A 21,258-nucleotide genomic window follows, 5' to 3' on the forward strand; every position below is an offset into this window, starting at 1 on the left:
CTAGTTATTGTCATTTCTCTATCCTTACCCTAGTAGCCTAGTTATTGTCATTTCTCTATCATTACCCTAGTAGCCTAGTTATTGTCATTTCTCTATCCTTACCCTAGTAGCCTAGTTATTGTCATTTCTCTATCCTTACCCTAGTAGCCTAGTTATTGTCATTTCTCTATCCTTACCCTAGTAGCCTAGTTATTGTCATTTCTCTATCCTTACCCTAGTAGCCTAGTTATTGTCATTTCTCTATCCTTACCCTAGTAGCCTAGTTATTGTCATTTCTCTATCCTTACCCTAGTAGCCTAGTTATTATTGTCATTTCTCTATCCTTACCCTAGTAGCCTAGTTATTGTCATATTGTCATTTCTCTATCATTACCTAGTAGCCTTGTTATTGTCATTTCTCTATCCTTACCCTAGTAGCCTTGTTATTGTCATTTCTTATCCCTAGTAGCCTAGTTATTGTCATTTCTCTATCATTACCCTAGTAGCCTAGTTATTGTCATTTCTCTATCCTTACCCTAGTAGCCTTGTTATTGTCATTTCTCTATCCTTACCCCTAGTTATTGTCATTTCTCTATCCTTTTCTCTACCCCTAGTAGCCTAGTTATTGTCATTTCTCTATCCTTACCCTAGTAGCCTTGTTATTGTCATTTCTCTATCCTTACCCTAGTAGCCTAGTTATTGTCATTTCTCTATCCTTACCCTAGTAGCCTAGTTATTGTCATTTCTCTATCATTACCCTAGTAGCCTTGTTATTGTCATTTCTCTATCCTTACCCTAGTTATTGTCATTTCTCTATCCTTACCCTAGTAGCCTAGTTATTGTCATTTCTCTATCATTACCCTAGTAGCCTAGTTATTGTCATTTCTCTATCCTTACCCTAGTAATTGTCATTTCTCTATCCTTACCCTAGTAGCCTTGTTATTGTCATTTCTCTATCCTTACCCTAGTAGCCTTGTTATTGTCATTTCTCTATCATTACCCTAGTAGCCTAGTTATTGTCATTTCTCTATCATTACCCTAGTAGCCTAGTTATTGTCATTTCTCTATCATTACCCTAGTAGCCTAGTTATTGTCATTTCTCTATCATTAATCGACTTCCGGGTTGGAGCGATCTGGTCGCATCCGCGCTTCGGTCTGCAGGTTGTATAACTTTTTCATTACATTTCATTATAGTACAACGGTCTGATTTGTCTAGTCTTAGCAATTTCCTCTTAGCTAGCTACATAGTCGTCGTTGTATCAAAGATAATTGCGTAATTATCGTTATTTCATTTCTCGTCTCCTATCTGTCCAACACGTTCACCGTCTACCGTAGCACTGTAGTAACTATCACACTCAACTGAACGTCTTGATTAGTGTAGTGTTAGCTAGCTACATAGCTAGCTACATAGTTGTCTTTGCTGTCATCGTATCCAAGATAATTGTGTAGCTTAGAGTGTGGAGTCTTAGAGTGATAATTGCGTTATTATCGTATTTCGTCGCCCTCCTATCTGCCTAGCAGCTAGCCAGCTAGCATACGTTCACCGGCTACCGTAGCACTGTAGTAACTATCACACTCAACTGAACGACTTGATTAGTGTAGTGTTAGCTAGCTACATAGTTGTCTTTGCTGTCTAATTATCCAAGATAATTGTGTAGCTTAGAGTGTGGAGTCTTAGAGTGATAATTGCGTTATCGTATTTCGTCGCCCTCCTATCTGCCTAGCAGCTAGCCAGCTAGCATACGTTCACCGGCTACCGTAGCACTGTAGTAACTATCACACTCAACCGAACGACTTGATTAGTGTAGTAGTTAGATAGCTACATAGTTGTCTTTGCTGTCTTCGTATCCAAGATAATTGTGTAGTTTAGAGTGTGTAGTCTTAGAGTGATTATCTTAATTCACCGAGGTTAGCTAGCCAGCTATTTTGTCGTCCTTAACGTAGGAGACACTCCTAGCTAGCCAATAGCCAGCCAACGTCTACTGAATAGAACTTTCGCATTCCGCTATCGCTCCACAGGTAGTATCACTTTTTCATTTCATTTCATTACAGTCCCAACGGTGTGATTTGTTTGATCGTAGCTAGCTACATAGCTAGCTACATAGCCGTCTTTGTTTCAAAGATAATTGTGTAGTCTAGAGCGATTTTCTAGGTTAGCTAGCCAGCTATTGTCGTTCTCCTAACGCAACGTAACGTAACCAACACTACTAGCTAGCCAGCTAGCTCCCGATAAGCAGCATTGTAGAAACTTCACACTCAACGGTACGACTTGATTAGGTAGTGTCAACAACGCAGCTAGCCTACCCCAGCAGTACTCTATCATTTTAATCATTTTAGTCAATTAGATTCTTGCTACGTAAGCTTAACTTTCTGAACATTCGAGACGTGTAGTCCACTTGTCATTCCAATCTCCTCTGCATTAGCGTAGCCTCTTCTCTAGCCTGTCAACTATGTGTCTGTCTATCCCTGTTCTCTCCTCTCTGCACAGACCATACAAACGCTCCACACCGCATGGCCGCAGCCACCCTAATCTGGTGGTCCCAGCGCGCACGACCCACGTGGAGTTCCAGGTCTCCGGTAGCCTCTGGAACTGCCGATCTGCGGCCAACAAGGCAGAGTTCATCTCAGCCTATGCCTCCCTCCAGTCCTCGACTTCTTGGCTCTGACGGAAACATGGATCACCACAGACAACACCGCTACTCCTACTGCTCTCTCTTCGTCCGCCCACGTGCTCTCGCACACCCCGAGAGCTTCTGGTCAGCGGGGTGGTGGCACCGGGATCCTCATCTCTCCCAAGTGGTCATTCTCTCTTTCTCCTTACCCATCTGTCTATCGCCTCCTTTGAATTCCATGCTGTCACAGTTACCAGCCCTTTCAAGCTTAACATCCTTATCATTTATCGCCCTCCAGGTTCCCTCGGAGAGTTCATCAATGAGCTTGATGCCTTGATAAGCTCCTTTCCTGAGGACGGCTCACCTCTCACAGTTCTGGGCGACTTTAACCTCCCCACGTCTACCTTTGACTCATTCCTCTCTGCCTCCTTCTTTCCACTCCTCTCCTCTTTTGACCTCACCCTCTCACCTTCCCCCCTACTCACAAGGCAGGCAATACGCTCGACCTCATCTTTACTAGATGCTGTTCCTCCACTAACCTCATTGCAACTCCCTCCAAGTCTCCGACCACTACCTTGTATCCTTTTCCCTCTCGCTCTCATCCAACACTTCCCACACTGCCCCTACTGGATGGTATCTCTATCCTTACCCCCAACCTTTCGCTCTCTCTCCCCCGCTACTCTCTCCTCTTCCATCCTATCATCTCTTCCCTCTGCTCAAACCTTCTCCAACCTATCTCCTGATTCTGCCTCCTCAACCCTCCTCTCCTCCCTTTCTGCATCCTTTGACTCTCTATGTCCCCTATCCTCCAGGCCGGCTCGGTCCTCCCCTCCCGCTCCGTGGCTCGACGACTCATTGCGAGCTCACAGAACAGGGCTCCGGGCAGCCGAGCGGAAATGGAGGAAAACTGTCATCTCCTCCCTGCGGACCTGACATCCTTTCACTCCCTCCTCTCTACATTTTCCTCTTCTCTCTCTGCTGCTAAAGCCACTTTCTACCACTCTAAATTCCAAGCATCTGCCTCTAACCCTAGGAAGCTCTTTGCCACCTTCTCCTCCCTCTTGAATCCTCCTCTCCCTCCCCCCTCCTCCTCTCTGCAGATGACTTCGTCAACCATTTTGAAAAGAAGGTCGACGACATCCGATCCTCGTTTGCTAAGTCAAACGACACCGCTGGTTCTGCTCACACTGCCCTACCCTGTGCTCTGACCTCTTTCTCCCTCTCTCTCCAGATGACATCTCGCGTCTTGTGACGGCCGGCCGCCCAACAACCTGCCCGCTTGACCCTATCCCCTCCTCTCTTCTCCAGACCATCTCCGGTGACCTTCTCCCTTACCTCACCTCGCTCATCAACTCATCCCTGACCGCTGGCTTACGTCCCTCCCGTCTTCAAGAGAGCGAGAGTTGCACCCCTTCTGAAAAAACCTACACTCGATCCCTCCGATGTCAACAACTACAGACCAGTATCCCTTCTTTCTTTTCTCTCCAAAACTCTTGAACGTGCCGTCCTTGGCCAGCTCTCCCGCTATCTCTCTCAGAATGACCTTCTTGATCCAAATCAGTCAGGTTTCAAGACTAGTCATTCAACTGAGACTGCTCTTCTCTGTATCACGGAGGCGCTCCGCACTGCTAAAGCTAACTCTCTCTCCTCTGCTCTCATCCTTCTAGACCTATCGGCTGCCTTCGATACTGTGAACCATCAGATCCTCCTCTCCACCCTCTCCGAGTTGGGCATCTCCGGCGCGCCCACGCTTGGATTGCGTCCTACCTGACAGGTCGCTCCTACCAGGTGGCGTGGCGAGAATCCGTCTCCTCACCACGTGCTCTCACCACTGGTGTCCCCCAGGGCTCTGTTCTAGGCCCTCTCCTATTCTCGCTATACACCAAGTCACTTGGCTCTGTCATAACCTCACATGGTCTCTCCTATCATTGCTATGCAGACGACACACAATTAATTTTCTCCTTTCCCCCTTCTGACACCAGGTGGCGAATCGCATCTCTGCATGTCTGGCAGACATATCAGTGTGGATGACGGATCATCACCTCAAGCTGAACCTCGGCAAGACGGAGCTGCTCTTCCTCCCGGGGAGGACTGCCCGTTCCATGATCTCGCCATCACGGTTGACAACTCCATTGTGTCCTCGTCCCAGAGCGCTAAGAACCTTGGCGTGATCCTGGACAACACCCTGTCGTTCTCAAATAACATCAAGGCGGTGGCCCGTTCCTGTAGGTTCATGCTCTACAACATCCGCAGAGTACGACCCTGCCTCACACAGGAAGCGGCGCAGGTCCTAATCCAGGCACTTGTCATCTCCCGTCTGGATTACTGCAACTAGCTGTTGGCTGGGCTCCCTGCCTGTGCCATTAAACCCCTACAACTCATCCAGAACGCCGCAGCCCGTCTGGTGTTCAACCTTCCCAAGTTCTCTCACGTCACCCCGCTCCTCCGCTCTTCCACTGGCTTCCAGTTGAAGCTCGCATCCGCTACAAGACCATGGTGCTTGCCTATCATTAGCTGTGAGGGGAACGGCACCTCACTACCTCCAGGCTCTGATCAGGCCCTACACCCAAACAAGGGCACTGCGTTCATCCACCTCTGGCCTGCTCGCCTCCCTACCACTGAGGAAGTACAGTTCCCGCTCAGCCCAGTCAAAACTGTTCGCTGCTCTGGCCCCCAATGGTGGAACAAACTCCCTCACGACGCCAGGACAGCGGAGTCAATCACCACCTTCCGGAGACACCTGAAACCCCACCTCTTTAAGGAATACCTAGGATAGGATAAAGTAATCCTTCTCCCCCCCCTTAAAAGACCTAGATGCACTATTGTAAAGTGGCTGTTCCACTGGATGTCATAAGGTGAAAGCACCAATTTGTAAGTCGCTCTGGATAAGAGCGTCTGCTAAATGACTTAAATGTAAATGTAATTACCCTAGTAGCCTAGTTATTGTCATTTCTCTATCCTTACCCTAGTAGCCTTGTTATTGTCATTTCTCTATCCTTACCCTAGTTATTGTCATTTCTCTATCCTTACCCTAGTAGCCTAGTTATTGTCATTTCTCTATCCTTACCCTAGTAGCCTTGTTATTGTCATTTCTCTATCCTTACCCTAGTAGCCTTGTTATTGTCATTTCTCTATCCTTACCCTAGTAGCCTAGTTATTGTCATTTCTCTATCATTACCCTAGTAGCCTAGTTATTGTCATTTCTCTATCCTTACCCTAGTAATTGTCATTTCTCTATCCTTACCCTAGTAGCCTTGTTATTGTCATTTCTCTATCCTTACCCTAGTAGCCTTGTTATTGTCATTTCTCTATCATTACCCTAGTAGCCTAGTTATTGTCATTTCTCTATCATTACCCTAGTAGCCTAGTTATTGTCATTTCTCTATCATTACCCTAGTAGCCTTGTTATTGTCATTTCTCTATCCTTACCCTAGTTATTGTCATTTCTCTATCCTTACCCTAGTAGCCTAGTTATTGTCATTTCTCTATCATTACCCTAGTAGCCTAGTTATTGTCATTTCTCTATCCTTACCCTAGTAATTGTCATTTCTCTATCCTTACCCTAGTAGCCTTGTTATTGTCATTTCTCTATCCTTACCCTAGTAGCCTTGTTATTGTCATTTCTCTATCATTACCCTAGTAGCCTAGTTATTGTCATTTCTCTATCATTACCCTAGTAGCCTAGTTATTGTCATTTCTCTATCATTACCCTAGTAGCCTAGTTATTGTCATTTCTCTATCCTTACCCTAGTTATTGTCATTTCTCTATCATTACTCTAGTAGCCTTGTTATTGTCATTTCTCTATCCTTACCCTAGTAGCCTAGTTATTGTCATTTCTCTATCCTTACCCTAGTAGCCTAGTTATTGTCATTTCTCTATCATTACCCTAGTAGCCTTGTTATTGTCATTTCTCTATCCTTACCCTAGTTATTGTCATTTCTCTATCCTTACCCTAGTTATTGTCATTTCTCTATCCTTACCCTAGTTATTGTCATTTCTCTATCCTTACCCTAGTTATTGTCATTTCTCTATCCTTACCCTAGTTATTGTCATTTCTCTATCCTTACCCTAGTTATTGTCATTTCTCTATCCTTACCCTAGTAGCCTAGTTATTGTCATTTCTCTATCATTACCCTAGTAGCCTTGTTATTGTCATTTCTCTATCATTACCCTAGTAGCCTAGTTATTGTCATTTCTCTATCATTACCCTAGTAGTCTTGTTGTCATATCTCTATCCTTACCCTAGTAGCCCAGTTATTGTAATAAAATAAATTGACTGTCAGGGTGTTATTTTCTAGGTCCTAACCTACAATCCTCTGCTGTGATGATTTCTTTGATTCATTCATGTCTCCCATGATCTATTCAGTTCTCCTCTCCTTTGTCCTGGTCCCAGAGATCAACCAAGTGCTATTCACCAAGCATGGGCTCAGCTGATTCATTCACCTGTGAGGAGAACCATCCTGCTGCAGTTTGAACTAGCCCTGCCATCACTATTAGACATTGAGACCCCATATGCATTTGTCTGTTGTCTTTTCTTTGTGGGTTTTATCTTACAGTCTATTGATTTTTAGAGTTGAAGAGAAGCAACTACAGATACACATGCTTGTTAGAGCATCTCAAATACTGCATTCAATATAGAATCAGTTTGACGAGGTGAAAAACAGATCATGTTTTACTATTGTAATATGCAGTGATGAGAATTCTATTGTCCCCGTCACTTTTGCCGTAGATGGTACAGTTATCGTCTCTGGACTACACAATCTTGAGATTGCATTCCGCTAAGGCACTTCTCTCTACATCGGTGATCTACATTGGTGACCAGGGTGGTGTCCTTTCGATACACCTATGAGGCCAGGGCACACAAGTGCTCCTAGAGAGGGGGGGGGGGGGACACTGAAGCATGTGTTGATGACAGATACCTCAAATACTGCCTGAGACTGCCTGAGACATCTTCGGTATTTTGTCTCTTTATTCAAAATGGTGAAACACTAAATGTGATGTTCTTTGTTCTAATGTATAGGCATGGCAGGTGCACTATGGCAAACATGCATATTTAGTAGTAGAATAATGGATTGGCAAGAATTTGGCACCATCAACTTTGAAGTTTAGTAAGAAAGTAATCATTTAAACCACCTAAATCTATTAAAATTCGCTGGACATTTAGCATTTGAAACTCAAACATTCATTTCCCAACTGCTTTTTCTATAATCCTGCAGTCTCTTTATCATTCTCCACATCTTATATTAAAATGCATTCAACATTATGCGTGCCGACCATGGTATTGGGCAGCTGCTGACATTTGAGAACTCATCTGATTTAGAATCAAACTCTGGTCATCTTATTGCAGAGCACGTTGTATACATTTTGCCCAGCTGTTTTTAGAGAAGATTGTATTGCAAGGTATATGTGTTGTATTGCAAGGCTATGTGTAGGATATGCCATGTTGGCTAATATGGAGCATGACACACACACATTTCTATCTATACCTTTTGGGCTTTATGCAAATGATATGACTGAATGTTTCTTTAACCCTTACACTCATGAGATTTGGCCTCTATGGATAAGGCTAAATTTAAATGTTTCTTACAGAAGAAACATGGAAAGCATATGCATAACCATTGTAGCAATGAAAAGGGAACAGTTTGGAGATTATGGGAAAAAATGATGATTAAAAGAACTGACACAACAGTTCACCTGACAAGACTGAATCCAAACATAAAACTGGATTTTATGTGCATTTTACATTTACTGTACTTTTTGCCACATTTGTTTATAACAAAATCTGAAAATACTCTGGATACATTCAGTAACATAAGAATATTCTTGGAAAAGTTGGGTTAGGTGCAACATCTATATGTTGCCACACAGCTCTCCAAAGTGTGCATAGTCCCTAAGTAATTTCAATGAACTTTTATGACTCAAAGAAGAGTGTTCAACTATAAAGGTGCAATTTTGAGCTCTTCCAGCTGTGGCGATGAGGAACTAGAGCAAGCTCACATTTAGTTGTTTTGTTTGTAACACAGCCCTGCATCCTCACCTTCACACAATTAGTTGTTTACGCAACCCAAAAAGGGTCCATTATAAATTGCAACCTGGGTCGGGTGGGCATCATTTGAAAGCGTGTCGCCAACATGACTAGCAAAATGACAAAATATGACCTTACAGTGTTGTGATTATCATTGTCCAAAATGCATACGTGTATGCACAGCAGTGTCCTAGAATATTGGACCATTGGCTTTCATACTTTTAGACTTCTCAGTGCAGCTCAAGCTATTTCTCTAACTGTCAACACATTCAAATGAATAGAGTGAGAATTGTGGGGAGGGAGGTGCTCGATCAGGCTGTGCATTTCCAGCGGTGGTGGTCTCAGAGCCGTGTAGCTATGTCACAAAGAGCACTGGACTATAGCGCCTCAGCATCAGTAGACTATGATTTACGCTTTATGCTTTCTCAAGGCAATTCAGAGAAGCACATGGTAATTTTGGTGCACATAGAATGGAGTCGTAAGTGCATTTAGATGTGTGAGCCGCTGTAAACTTTTTTCACAATACAACAAATATAGGCTTTTTCTGTTCAAGACAAGCCAAGGTACAGTTGAAGTCGGAAGTTTACATACACTTAGGTTGGAGTCATTAAAACTAGTTTTTCAACCACTCCACAAATGTTTTGTTAACAAACTATAGTTTTGGCAAGTCGGTTAGGACATCTACTTTGTGCATGACACACGTCATTTTTCCAACAATTGTTTACAGATATTATTTCACTGTATCTCAATTCCAGTGGGTCAGAAGTTAATATACACTAAGTTGACTGTGCCTTTAAACAGCTTGGAAAATTCCAGAAAATGATGTCAATGCTTTAGAAGCTTCTGATAGGCTAATTGACATAATTTGAGTCAATTGGAGGTGCACCTGTGAATGTATTTCAAGGCCTACCTTCAAACTCAGTGCTCCTTTGCTTGAGATCATGGGAAAATCAAAAGAAATCAGCCAAGACCTCAAAAAACAAATTGTAGACCTCCACAAGTCTGGTTCATCCTTGGGAGCAATTTCCAAATGCCTGAAGGTACCACGTTCATCTGTACAAACAATAGTACGCAAGTATAAACACCATGGGACCACACAGCTGTCTTACAGCTCAGGAATGAGACGCAATCTGTCTCCTAGAGATGAACGTACTTTGGTGCGAAAAGTGCAAATCAATCCCAGAACAACAGCAAAGGACCTTGTGAAGATGCTGGAGGAAACAGGTACAAATGTATATATATCCACAGTAAAATGAGTTCTATATCGACATAACCTGAAAGGCCGCTCAGCTAGGAAGAATCCACTGCACCAAATCCGCCATAAAAAAGCCAGACTTAAGTTTGCAACTGTACATGGGGACATACTTTTTTGAGAAATGTCCTCTGGTCTGATGAAACAAAAATAGAACTGTTTGGCCATAATGACCATCGTTATGTTTGGAGGGAAAAGGGGGAGGCTTGCAAGCCGAAGAACACCATCCTAACCGTGAAGCACGGGGGTGGCAGCATGTTGTGGGGATGTTTTGCTGCAGGAGGGACTGGTGCACTTCACAAAATCGATTGAATCGTGAGGAAGGAAAATTATGTGGATATATTAGCAACATCTCAAGACATCAGTTAGGAAGTTAAAGCTTGGTCTCAAATTGGTCTTCCAAATGGACAATGACCCCAAGCATACATTTTCTATAGGATTGAGGTCAGGGCTTTGTGATGGCCATTCCAATACCTTGACTTTGTTGTCCTTAAGCCATTTTGCCACAACTTTGGAAACTTTGCATGCTGCAAAGTTGTGGCAAAATGGCTTAAGGACAACAAAGTCAAGGTATTGGAATGCCATCACAAAGCCCTGACCTCAATCCTATAGAAAATGTGTGGGCAGAACTGAAAAAGCATGTGTGAGCAAGGAGGCCTACAAACCTGACTCCGTTACACCAGCTTTGTCAGGAGGAATGGGCCAACATTTACCCAATTTATTGTGGGAAGCTTGTGGAAGGTTACCTGAAACATTTGACCCAAGTTAAACAACTTAAAGGCAATGCTACCAAATACTAATTGAGTATGTAAACTTCTGACTCACTGGGAATGTGATGAAAGAAATAAAAGCTGAAATAAATAATTCTATCTACAATTATTCTGATATTTCACATTCTTAAAATAAAGAGGTGATCCTAAGTGACCTAAGACAGGGACTTTTTACGAGGATTAAATGTCAGGAATTGTGAAACTGAGTTTAAATGTATTTTGCAAAGGTGTTTAAACTTCCGACTTCAACTGTATAACACCATGTCATCTTCTAACTGTACATCAAACATGGTGATCATAAAAATTGACACTGTATATGACATGAGTTTAATGATATGGAAACAAGAACTGCACATTTGGACTTGCGGGTGTTTGGCTTGCTTGTATGACATCAAAGCTGTATTTATTATAATCCTCAACGTCTCAAAGTAAATAGAGTCCTTGTAATTTACAGCATTTTCCTCACTCAGACAATAAAACATTTGCAAAAGTTGCCCAATTAGTGGGAGGGATAGGGGCAAATTCTTGTCGCGCGTGGTGCTCAAGACAGAACGGTTGTAAGTCAAAACCCATGCAAAGCTATGAAGTAATGCATAGCATATTACAGTACAGCCACTGCGTTCCAATTTAGCCACTTATATCAGTGTCCAAATGTGCCATTTTCAACCCGTACAAGTGTGAAGGCCTACGCCTGCAGATAGTTACTTGAAATGAGACATATAACCATGCCAAAACATGATTCAAAATGGGAATTCACCGACAGATAGCTCGTGAAACACCAGCTTCCTAAGCAGGCAAATTGACATTTACAATAGCTGGCTAGGCTAGTCAGACTAACATTGACTAGCTTTCAATAAATTGGCTAAGCGATCAACGGAGTTACCTCTTCATACGATCAAGACAATTCACATTGCATGCTGCATATTTCAAGTGCACTCAAAACAGATATTGATCTTATTTCAGTCTTCATCAAACATTTCTGCAAGAATTTAAGGTGCCAACACATTTTATAGTCATAAGACTGTTTCACTGTCAGATAAAAAAAAAAAAAAGAAATCAGCACCTCCCTCGGGGATCGATCAACTTCACGCTTTTCGGCCCACTGCAGTTTATCTTAGACTGATAGGCCTAGCCATAGAGATCTTATTAAATTACTGTTCTAATTATATGGGCCTAGCCTATTCAAACGTGTCATTAGAGGAAGCCATGAAACAAGAACATTACATTCTTAACCAAGAAAGGCATTATTGCAGGAGGAGCCAATACCCAGCTGCTTGAAACACATAATTATTTCAACCTCATACAAGCAGCAATTAACCTTCTATGACCCCTTCCTGCTAAATATAATTATCTGGCATGAAACCTGCATAGTAGTGTTTTAATGTGTGTGATGTTTAAAAACATTCAATGCACTGATTGAATGGAGTTTGAAGGATTCCTTTTAACAGCTTTCTGTCTGCAAATGAAGTCAGATAGCTAGTAATGTAATGAGTACTTTTGTGTGTCAGGGAAAATGCATGGATTAAAAAGTACATTATTTTCTTTAGGAATGTAGTCAAGTAAAAGTAGTCAAAAATATAAATAGTAAAGTACAGATAACAAAAAACGATAAGTAGTATTTTAAAGTATTTTTACTTAAATACTTTACACCAAAGACTACTTACCTACAATATAATATGTTGGGAAAATAGTTTTAGGCCTATTAGTTAGGTAACTTTTTTTCCACATACAGTTAGTTCACTGAAGAAATAGAGCTAACGTTAGTAATAAGCAAGCTAATTTACAGGACTCCTCAAAATAATCATTAACTACATCAGCAAATCCAGTCCTCGGGGGACGGATTGGTGTCACACATTCGTCCCAGCACCTGCTAACACACCTGACTCCAATAATTAACTAATCATGATCTTCAGTTTAGAATGTAATTAGTCTAATCAGCTCTATTTGCTAGGAAAAAGTGTGACACCGACACTCCGGTCCCCAAGGACTGGAGTTGCCCATCCCTGAACTAGATTAACGTTAATCTCGAATTAATTAAATTATATGTAGCCACCGCCACAAAACGTAATATATAGCTACATAATTACACATTATTAATGAAGATTACCTAATGTTAGTCATTAGCGAAAAAACTGCAGAGGCTAGTCAAAACAAAACACACTGCTGCTTTTGCGTGTGTTGCCATGGCAACAGCGAAAAGTATGCAAACGACCTACTTTTCATTGAAACATAACTAACTCATTTAAATCCTATTAATCTATTCACATGCCTTTACCTTATATTTGTTTGTTGGGGGTAACGGTGAGATCCGTTATTGTATTCATCCAACGTTACAGTCTCTTTAGCAACCAGGAATCAAGTGACATCGCAAGAGCCACTTTCCTTAACTTTTCTTGTGCGATGCGAAAGGTAGTGTACTACGGATACTAAACAGGGACAAAAAAGCGCAGTGAAAATCTGGCGTCATATAATATTCTCTACCAACAGCAACACTTAATTTGAATGCTCTACTAAAGGAAATGTATATTCTTATAGAAAAAAGATAATTCATGTATTGCTGTTACGGTATACAAATTGTCATACATTGGAACGTTTTGAATAGTAAACCTATTTATTTTCACACATTTCATGAAGATAAGAATAAGTCTGACTATGGTAAGTCAAACTGAATAGCACTATTGTTTACGTATGCAAACTTCACAGGGTGGCCTATCTGCCTGCATGGTGATTAGTCTCCATCTAGTGGAGAAAAGTGATATAAAAAATGATTGCCGTCAATATGTTTCTTATCATTTTGTGCCTAATGTTACAATTCCATTTCTGTAAAATTCAAAAATTCATATTTCCAATTATCAAAATAGGAGGGAACAATACAGTTTAAATGTGATAAGCAGTGGTATTTGGATCTCCTTTTAGTACACATTTTTAGACCTACCTAACTGCCAAGTTGGCAGTTTATGAGCATGACAGCAACATTATTTTTGACTAAATGCAATCCCTGTTACTGTAGCATGACAACAACTTTTAATGAATCTTAAAAGTAAAGGCAAGATCATCAAACACATTGTAAGTGTTACTAGATTCCAGAGCTCCTTTGAGTCCCCCACTTTAATAGCTTCCACTATTTGGACATCTTGCCAGTTCTGGGACTGTCCATTGTAAACATTAATTATGGTTGCACATTTGAAAGAGTGATGCTTGTATAATATACTTTTGCAATTGTATTGTCTCTCAACGTATGACCACATTTTCTAAATACAACAGAATGGAAAAGACAAAACATTATTGTGATATTAAATTCCTTATTAAGAACTGAGCCAAACTAAAAAAGCATGTCAAACTGAGGGATAACATTTTGGACAGACATGCTAAAGACCGACATTTAAAGACATTACAAGCTGAGTTAAATCAATGTTTCTTCTTTTTGGAAAGATAATAATCACTAGATGAGATAGCTGATCACACGCAAACAGTACCCTGAAATCCAAGCACAGCAATTAAGCCTTGCAGGTCTGAGCTGGGTTGTATACACATTATCCTACCAACAATCGGCACATAGTTCTAATGAGATTCCAAAGCAATGACTGGTATGCTAATTGTGGGTTGTTTTGCATTCGATTCACATTCAAAGCACTATTCAACAAAATTATTGGATGAAAAAAAGCAAGGTGTTTCACCAGAACAAACTATTGGAGTGTAGCTGAATCATTAACTTTAAACCACATAATACAAATGGGACATTATTTAGTTAATTGAATAATTCACACAATACTCATACCCCAAAATAGCTCTTTTATTGCAAGTTGGTCCACACCAGGCATAATCACCCACTGGGTACACACTGGTTGAATCACGTTGAACCAACGTGGAATAAACGTTGAATTGACATCTGTGCCCAGTGGGTAATTTTCAACTAGAATCAAGAATGAGAGGGAACATTTACATTACATTTACATTTAAGTCATTTAGCAGACGCTCTTATCCAGAGCGACTTACAAATTGGTGCATTCACCTTATGACATCCAGTGGAGCAGCCACTTTACAATAGTGCATCTAAATCTTTTAAGGGGGGTGAGAAGGATTACTTTATCCTATCCTAGGTATTCCTTAAAGAGGTGGGGTTTCAGGTGTCTCCGGAAGGTGGTGATTGACTCCGCTGTCCTGGCGTCGTGAGGGAGTTTGTTCCACCATTGGGGGGCCAGAGCAGCGAACAGTTTTGACTGGGCTGAGCGGGAACTGTACTTCCTCAGTGGTAGGGGGCGAGCAGGCCAGAACGTTTGTTTTTATGCAAAACACAATCACAGACATTTGCTTGTACTATCCAAAGTTGTAATACATCAGCAAACACATTGAATACAGGAAATCAACAGAATATGTACATGCAAAACAAATAGCTGCACATTCCTTTACTACTATGTAGGGAATGAATATACTAGCTGCTTACGTTCCTGTCCACGGAAAAGCAATTTTACCCATTGTTACAGCTTAAAATTAGAAACAGCCCATGTAATACTGCCACAGCAGAAATTCAATAGGATTTATGTGAAGTCATATGCCATAAGATGTTGTTAGTGAGCCACTTTACCCATAATTCTCACCTTATTACTGCCCCCTCAGAGAGGTGGAATGTACGTTAAGACATTGGCGCACATTCCTTGATGCAAACTCAAATATGTTGTGCTCTTTGATCCATAAAACTACTTTTGGGAAGTAATTTTCCTTGAAATAGTTTGGAATTAGGAAAGGAACTTGAGCGTTCAAAGATACTCTACTGGCAACATGGGATTTAGAATATCAAGAGGGAAAAATACAAATGTAAGAAGATCAGAATGGCAAAGTGACTTCTTGAAAAAAGAGAACAATTATTTGATTACATGACAAACATGACACTAAATAGGGTCAGTCATTGCTAAATGCGTAGATGTTACACAATCAACAGTAAACAGGGGCTACAGATAAAGTCTCAATGGTGTAAAGTACTTAAGTAAAAATACTTTAAAGTACTACTTAAGTAGTTTTTGTGGGTATCTGCACTTCACTATTTATATTTTTCACAACTTTTTCCTTTACATTTACTACATTCCTAAAGAAAATAATGTACTTTTTACTTCATACATTTTCTCTGATACCCAAAAGTACTTGTCACATTTTGACAGGAAAATGGTCCAATTCACACACTTATCAAGAGTACATCCTTGTCATCTCTACTGCCTCTGATCTGGCGGACCAACTAAACACAAATGCTTCATTTGTAAATTAATGTCTGAGTGTTGGAGTGTGCCTCTGGCTATCCGTAAATAAATAAAAGTATACCAATTGTGCCATCTGGTTTGCATAATATAAGGCATTTTTAATTATTAATACTTTTACTTTTGATACTTAAGTATGTTTAAAACCAAATACTTTTAGACTTTTACTCAAGTAGTATTTTACTGGGTGACTTTCACTTTTACTTTTCTATTAAGACATCTGCACTTCTACTCAAGTATGACATTTGAGTACTTTTTCCACCACTGTAAAGTCTGGACTATGACGTATGTCATTCAAACTTCCAGAGCTGTCGCTGTCCCTATCACAATAAGTGTTCATCAGAATCAACAACCCAGGCGTCCACAATATATAAACACAAGTCATCCCAATCAAACATCCCATCAACGTCCACATGAGCACCCCCACCTTCAGACAGATTTCCTCCTCTTGCCGAAGACATTGTTGATGAGCTTGGCTATGGACTTAGAGCCACTGTAGCGGTGGAGCTCGGCCCGGTACTTCAGGTGATCCATGACGTGGCGGATGAGCTTGGTGAAGAGGTTGGATATCTCCAGGTAGTCCTCTGCTCCTGAGCCAAGGCACGGCCCTCCTCCTCAAACACCTGACGGGCGTGGCACAGGTCCTGCTTGTTCCCCACCAGGCAGATTGGGATGTCCATCTTGTCCATCTCTGTCCAAAACAGGCACACCAGGGTCAAAAAACCTCCCTCCTTAAAATGATCATAAACTTAATCAAAATATGTGTTTCTTCTGACTCATCATGAATTTCATCTGACGTTCATCACATTCATCTGAATTAGTAAGGCTGTATAAACTATTGAAATGTTTATTGAAGCAGCCCACAGTATCAAAGGAAAACGAAACAAGTAGGTCAAGTGGTGGCTTCAGTGAAGTTTCAGAGAGTTTATATAATGCAGACAGACCCTCACCCAAAGTGCTCTTTTGATATACAGTGAGGGTGACTTCTGCTTCACATCTATTTCATGGAGTGTCAAACCATCAGGACCCAGCTGAAGTAAAATCCCACTACACAAATTAGGCCTGACCACCCATGTAATTTTGTGAGCCATATGTGAGTCTTTATCATCTCAAGCTGTCCCAGCTCACTCTTCCACACAGTGTCCGTCGACTGGCTGCAACCTACTTTCACTTAAAGTCCTGTAACAAATGTCCAGTGGAATCCCAATAGTTTCTCTAGTATTTAATCATGTTTTAATTAACGCCTCTGAGAAAATTGGATACAAGCCATTCTGGGCAAATTCAATTGAACATGAGAAATAATTTACTCATATAATTAACTAAGTCGAGCAATGAGGTTGTAAATCCTAGAAAACATGTTTATCAAGAAGGAAAAGCCTACACTTCTATCACAGACAGCTGCCTTTTGTGTTCACTTCGACTTCTATTCTCTCTATGGTACAACAATGTTAAAATCATGTTGGAATCTGCCACTTTAACTGGTGTGTGCCCCCCTGTTAGCATAAATGTCTGTCCAGGAATAGGAATCATTAATTCATCAAAGCCCAATCCCTTCCCTCCGGTAGGCATCAGGCCCTGGGTCGCAGGTCACAGTCACTCACCCCTTGCAGCTCTCTCCACGGGCTTCTTTGATCTAACATAGGATATTTTGGGCGTTGAGGAAGGACATTCCGTCGCTGATGTTGTACACCACGATAAATCCATCGGCCCACTCCACCGGCTCTTCCAGGATACATTTGCTCTCTCCACTCTGACAGGGCAGGGGACAGGGGGTGGACAACAGATCACAAACACATCCTCACAAATCTTACCTGACTTATGAAAACTAATGGAAAAAATATTATGAATGATCTTTTGGTCACTCAAAGCCTATTTTACATGGGAAAAGGCTCCCCAGCATTACGCACACCTGCCTTCCCCCCCATCACGCGCATCAGCGATTATTGGACTCACCTGGACTCAATCACCTCCGTCATTACCTCCCCTATATCTGTCTGGTTCCCCGCTCTGTTCCCGGCTTCAGCATTAATTGTCGTTTGTCGTTGTTTACCCGTGTGCTGACGCTGGTCCTGTTGTGTTACCTGTCTGTTCCTGATTAAATGTTGTCTCCCTGTACCTGCTTCTCATCTCCAGCGTTGGTCTTTACAGGAAATAGGGTAACTGTGCAAAACCATTAAACTATTTAATAGAGGTCCATTTTATTAGGTAGCCTCACCCCTCAGAGAACTATGGAATATGAGACAAGTAGTGGGAGATGAAGCTGTTGAGTACAAGCTTGTGTTTAAATCATATCAACGTTTATTGGTCACGTACACAGACTTGCAGGTGTTATGGCAGGTGCGGTGAAATGCTTATACAAAGTTGTCTTTGACCTAAAAACGGGGCAACCGTGTCTGTCGGCGCCATCTTGTCAACTTGAACAAGACTTGCCACAGGAGCTTACAAATTGGTCCATGATATCTGACATCCCCTACACCATTGAAGTTGACATTTGTAAAGGTTATGGTTATGGGTAGGGGTTAAGGTTAGGGTTTAGGGTAGGGATGTCCAAAGGAGCCTGGATAACACTGACACTTGGAAATTATAGTTTCAAGTTGTATTAGTCGTATGTACGGGATACAAATGGTATACACCATCCAACGAAATGCTTACTTACAGGTTCCTTCTCAACAATGAGAAACAAAAGATAAGAATACGAACATAAAATAAATGGTTCAGTAGAACAGAATAAACATCTGAACATATGTATTATAAAGGAAGGCACAATTTATAATACAATATTTACAGTACACATGTTTTGGGGAAAGAGGGATTGGGGGCAAGTCAAAGGCATGTCGACAGTGCATGACTTTTTTTGTTCCATAATACAGGAAATAGACCAGAGAAAGGCATGTACTGTACAGCAGTAGTTCCCAAACTGTGGGGCGCGCCCCGGGTCGGCAGGGGGAACTCAGTCCGGCTCTAAACTTACTCTTGAAAGTTGTAATAGTAGACTGCACAAGGTGCCATTTCGATATTGGGTAGTGCATCATCAGTTCCTCTTGTCATGTCAGTCATTGCATACCTTAGAGAGATATTTATAACTTGTCAGAAATGTCCAGATCAACTAGCCCATGTCAGCTAACATTATTTTATTTGGTTTTTTTAACCCATAGATATTGTTGTAATTGTTTTCTCATTCAAATATCACGAATACACATTAGACATGGCAAATTGTATAGAATTGCAAGAAAATTTGCTTTAAAACTGTTTAATTTTCTTTGCACCCCATGACAAAATGTGTGGAGTGGTTGGAAATAAGCTTTAAACCTGCAACATTCTCTCCACCAATATTAGAGGTGTGAACAGTTTGTCATGAACAGTGCTTGTGCCCATAGAAATAGACGCGGCACGTGCATGCAGGGTGGGGGGGGGGGGGTCATAATAAAACCCAACATTTGGGAATAACGGGTACCGTATGCGGCTGCATAAGCAGTCAACATGTTCTAGTGCTGCCTATCTCTGCTTTCCAAGGGCTGATCATTGTGTACAGTGTGTTCTGAGCTACAGGGGAATATCATAAATCACATCAGAACACAACATACAATCTATTTCCCATACCATTAAATACTACTATGTTAGGCATTAGCTAAAAACACATGAATATATGCAGGGAACAGATCAGATACCTGTGAACACAGATCAAATACTTCCAAGTGTAACAGTCTTCCTTCGATGGAGAGTCTTTTACGGTATAAGGAGTCTGTAACACAAGTTCAAAGCATACTTATTGTAATAGGAAACCTGCAATAGTTCAAATCTGATGTAAATAGTAATGTACAGACTTCTCCTATGAAATAATGATTACTGTAAGCCTCAAACATCCAGGCCATGATTGTTCTGGTGAAGTAGACTGAGTTCATTCATTTTAGGGAAAGGTCTGAAGTCATATACCCCTGTGTAAACTGTAACATCAAATGCAGCCATCTTCCAGCATGTTAAACAAGCGATGACTAATGGGAACATGTCAACATGCCAATGACTTCATTCAGAAATTATAAGTTACCCTCGGCCAAGCATATCACATTAAACCAAAACATGCGTTAACACATACTATATGTGAACTTGAAGAATCATTTGAATAGTCAAATCAGTAAATGATTACTTAAAATTCACTCACAATTAAAATGCCTGTGTGAACTTTACTGAACTTCCTGGTGGATCTTGTACTGTGCAATATGTGTGTTTCAATTCATGTCAGACTCCCAGGGGTAATAAAGTAATACAACGGTTTACTTCCTAAGTTGATGACATTGGTGAACAGCCAGTAGCAACAGACTGTAACTGTGAATACAACAGATTGCATTTTAATGTCATGAGAGCATATCTATATGACATTGTAAAAACATTACTACCCTACTTTAAATATGGGTGAGAAATCTGTGTACTCACTGGCGTTGGAGGCATACTCTCCAATGAAACGTTTAGTCAGGAACCTTACCAGAACAGCTGGAGAGGGAGAAATGTGACATGGGTAAGACAGGCGTATTAATATACAGGAAACAAGAACATAAACAACAAATAGTTGAATTTAGGCTTGTATACTTTGGTCTTGGTAGTGGAACCCTGAATAGTTGTTTGGTAAGCTAAAACATGGCTGTTCAGTCATGTTGTTTTCCTATTCTGCACTTCTCCTCCACTCTCCCCTCCATGTGCAGTGGGCTTTCTCCTGCATCTACTTTTATTAGTTTCTACCACAGTATCATTTCTCTCTCTCTCAAGAGACCTTGGTTGAACATGTTCCAGTTAGCCTGAGGGATCGCACTTTCCCCTGCCTTACAAGAAAAAGTATTCCTCATCAATTAGATGCATGTTCCAACCATCAATCTAAATTTCCTCTCTCCAAAACCTTACGTAAATCTAGCAACTTCATTCCTCTTCTAGAGTTATGATCTAAAAACATTGTGCTTGGAGCTCATGCAGCGATCTCTATCGATCTGTCTAGGTGATCATTTCCCTCTGGTCACGGCTACACTGTAGAATGTTACACTGTTTACAGTGAGGGAAATTACACGTTCGTATGCAAAGCATAGAAATAAGCAGTTCAATTGTTCTGTTCGTCTGGGAGACCTTGCAAGCCTCTACAGTCAAACACAAGAAACCAGACAGTTAAAGAAATACTTAATGATGCAAACACATACATTATTCATTCAGGCATTTACCTGATTTCCCTGCTCCCTCGCTGCCCAGCAGAGCCAACTTGATGTCATTCATGTCTGCAGACTGGAGGTGAGCTGCTGAGAAAGACTAGTTAAGCTCTCTTTCTTTCTGCTGTCATGTATGCTAGGCAGTATCAGGATTACAACTGTGCTTGTAAGAACTGCTCAGCCAC

General features: G+C 41.2%; 1 protein-coding gene and 1 pseudogene across 3 annotated transcripts in view; both read right to left on the reverse strand.

Moving 5' to 3' along the window:
- The window catches only part of LOC115125881 (serine/threonine-protein kinase 33-like), a 56,211-nt gene extending 43,164 nt beyond the window's left edge, over positions 1 to 13,047 (reverse strand). For all 3 annotated transcript variants that reach the window (XM_065012018.1, XM_065012017.1, XM_065012019.1), the window contains exon 1: positions 12,914 to 13,047. The gene's annotated coding sequence lies outside the window, so the exon portion shown is untranslated. The remainder of the gene's footprint in view (positions 1 to 12,913) is intronic.
- Positions 13,048 to 14,898: 1,851 nt separating this feature from the next.
- LOC115113730 (ras-related and estrogen-regulated growth inhibitor-like protein) lies at positions 14,899 to 21,258 on the reverse strand (annotated as a pseudogene).

The sequence above is a fragment of the Oncorhynchus nerka genome, linkage group LG27 (genome assembly GCF_034236695.1).
Source record: "Oncorhynchus nerka isolate Pitt River linkage group LG27, Oner_Uvic_2.0, whole genome shotgun sequence".
Lineage (NCBI taxonomy): Eukaryota > Metazoa > Chordata > Actinopteri > Salmoniformes > Salmonidae > Oncorhynchus > Oncorhynchus nerka.